This window comes from Brassica rapa, unplaced genomic scaffold, assembly GCF_000309985.2.
Source record: "Brassica rapa cultivar Chiifu-401-42 unplaced genomic scaffold, CAAS_Brap_v3.01 Scaffold0434, whole genome shotgun sequence".
In the NCBI taxonomy this organism is placed as follows: domain Eukaryota; kingdom Viridiplantae; phylum Streptophyta; class Magnoliopsida; order Brassicales; family Brassicaceae; genus Brassica; species Brassica rapa.
In genome coordinates, this window is record NW_022610376.1 from 42,977 (window position 1) to 46,149 (window position 3,173).

A 3,173-nucleotide genomic window follows, 5' to 3' on the forward strand; every position below is an offset into this window, starting at 1 on the left:
CGACGAAAAAGCTGTCCTATTCCCAAACTGGGAAACTGGAATCACCTGATTTGAAAGTGGGATAACTTCTTCATCCCAACTCCTATGAGATTTATTCAACTTCCTGGTGATTCTTCACCACTTTATGTATCCAAATCAAGCTTCTCATCAAGTGATTCATCCTGGTTTGATTGGAACGACGAAGAAGCTGTGCTATTCCCAAACTGGGAAACTGGAATCACCTGATTTGAAAGTGGGATAACTTCTTCATCCCAACTCCTATGAGATTTATTCAACTTCCTGGTGATTCTCACCACTTTATGTATCCAAATCAAGCTTCTCACAAAGTGATTCATCCTGGTTTGATTGGAACGACGAAGAAGCTGTGCTATTCCCAAACTGGGAAACTGGAATCACCTGATTTGAAAGTGGGATAACTTCTTCATCCCAACTCCTATGAGATTTATTCAACTTCCTGTGATTCTCCACCACTTTATGTATCCAAATCAAGCTTCTCACAAAGTGATTCATCCTGGTTGATTGGAAGACGAATGAAGCTGTGCTATTCCCAAACTGGGAAACTGGAATCACCTTATTTGAAATTGGGATAACTTCTTCATCCCAACTCCTATGAGATTTATTCAACTTCCTGGTGATTCTCCACCACTTTATGTATCCAAATCAAGCTTCTCACAAAGTGATTCATCCTGGTTTGATTGGAACGACGAAGAAGCTGTGCTATTCCCAAACTGGGAAACTGGAATCACCTGATTTGAAAGTGGGATAACTTCTTCATCCCAACTCCTATGAGATTTATTCAACTTCTGGTGATTCTCCACCACTTTATGTATCCAATTCAAGCTTCTCACAAAGTGATTCATCCTGGTTTGATTGGAACGACGAAGAAGAAGCTGTCCTATTCCAAACTGGGAAACTGGAATCACCTGATTTGAAAGTGGGATAACTTTTCATCCAACTCCTATGAGATTTATTCAACTTCCTGGTGATTCTCCACCACTTTATGTATCCAAATAAGCTTCTCACAAAGTGATTCATCCTGGTTTGATTGGAACGACGAGAAGCTGTGCTATTCCCAAACTGGGGGAAACTGGAATCACCTGATTTGAAAGTGGGATAACTTCTTCATCCCAACTCCTATGAGATTTATTCAACTTCCTGGTGATTCTCCACCACTTTATGTATCCAAATCAAGCTTCTCACAAAGTGATTCATCCTGGTTGATTGGAACGACGAAGAAGCTGTGCTATTCCCAAACTGGGAAACTGAATCACCTGATTTGAAAGTGGGATAACTTCTTCATCCCAACTCCTATGAGATTTATTCAACTTCTGGTGATTCTCCACCACTTTATGTATCCAAATCAAGCTTCTCACAAAGTGATTCATCCTGGTTTGATTGGAACGACGAAGAAGCTGTGCTATTCCCAAACTGGGAAACTGGAATCACCTGATTTGAAAGTGGGATAAATTCTTCATCCCAACTCCTATGAGATTTATTCAACTTCCTGGTGATTCTCCACCACTTTATGTATCCAAATCAAGCTTCTCACAAAGTGATTCATCCTGGTTTGATTGGAACGACGAAGAAGCTGTGCTATTCCCAAACTGGGAAACTGGAATCACCTGGTTTGAAAGTGAGATAACTTCTTCACCCCAACTCCTATGAGATTATTCAACTTCCTGGTGATTCTCCACCACTTTATGTATCCAAATCAAGCTTCTTACAAAGTGATTCATCCTGGTTTGATTGGAACGACGATGAAGCTGTGCTATTCCCAAACTGGGAAACTGGAATCACCTGATTTGAAAGTGAGATAACTTCTTCATCCCAACTCCTATGAGATTTATTCAACTTCCTGGTGATTCTCCACCACTTTATGTATCCAAATCAAGCTTCTCACAAAGTGATTCATCCTGGTTTGATTGGAACGACGAAGAAGCTGTCCTATTCCCAAACTGGGAAACTGGAATCACCTGATTGAAAGTGGGATAACTTCTTCATCCCAACTCCTATGAGATTTATTCAACTTCCTGGTGATTCTCCACCACTTTATGTATCCAAATCAAGCTTCTCACAAAGTGATTCATCCTGGTTTGATTGGAACGACGACGAAGAAGCTGTGCTTTCCCAAACTGGGAAACTGGAATCACCTGATTTGAAAGTGGGATAACTTCTTCATCCCAACTCCTATGAGATTTATTCAACTTCCTGGTGATTCTCCACCACTTTATGTATCCAAATCAAGCTTCTCACAAAGTGATTCATCCTGGTTTGATTGGAACGACGAAGAAGCTGTTATTCCCAAACTGGGAAACTGGAATCACTGATTTGAAAGTGGGATAACTTCTTCATCCCAACTCCTATGAGAATTTATTTAACTTCCTGGTGATTCTCCACCACTTTATGTATCCAAATCAAGCTTCTCACAAAGTGATTCATCCTGGTTTGATTGGAACGACGAAGAAGAAGCTGTGCTATTCCCAAACTGGGAAACTGGAATCACCTGATTTGAAAGTGGGATAACTTCTCATCCAACTCCTATGAGATTTATTCAACTTCCTGGTGATTCTCACACTTTATGTATCCAAATCAAGCTTCTCACAAAGTGATTCATCCTGGTTTGATTGGAACGACGAGAGAAGCTGTGCTATTCCCAAACTGGGAAACTGGAATCACCTGATTTGAAAGTGGGATAACTTCTTCATCCAACTCCTATGAGATTTATTTAACCTTCCTGGTGATTCTCCACCACTTTATGTATCCAAATCAAGCTTCTCACAAAGTGATTCATCCTGGTTTGATTGGAACGACGATGAAGCTGTGCTATTCCCAAACTGGGAAACTGGAATCACCTGATTTGAAAGTGGGATAACTTCTTCATCCCAACTCCCTGAGATTTATTCAACTTCCTGGTGATTCTCCACCACTTTATGTATCCAAATCAAGCTTCTCACAAAGTGATTCATCCTGGTTTGATTGGAACGACGATGAAGCTGTGTGCTATTCCCAAACGGGAAACTGACATCACCTGATTTGAAAGTGGGATAACTTCTTCATCCCAACTCTATGAGATTTATTTACTTCTGTGATTCTCCCACCCTTTATGTATCAAACTTCAAGCTTCTCAAAAAGTGATTCATCCTGGTTTGATTGGAACGCGAAGAAGCTGTGCT

At 40.6% G+C, this 3,173-nt stretch overlaps 1 long non-coding RNA gene across 1 annotated transcript; it reads right to left on the bottom strand.

The window, feature by feature from the left end:
- Positions 1 to 2,524: 2,524 nt before the first annotated feature.
- LOC117130389 lies at positions 2,525 to 3,173 on the bottom strand. The gene is made up of 3 exons (XR_004453804.1): positions 3,029 to 3,173; positions 2,731 to 2,852; positions 2,525 to 2,555 (listed from the first exon to the last, which is right to left on the bottom strand). It is a non-coding gene; the product is annotated as an uncharacterized LOC117130389 (long non-coding RNA).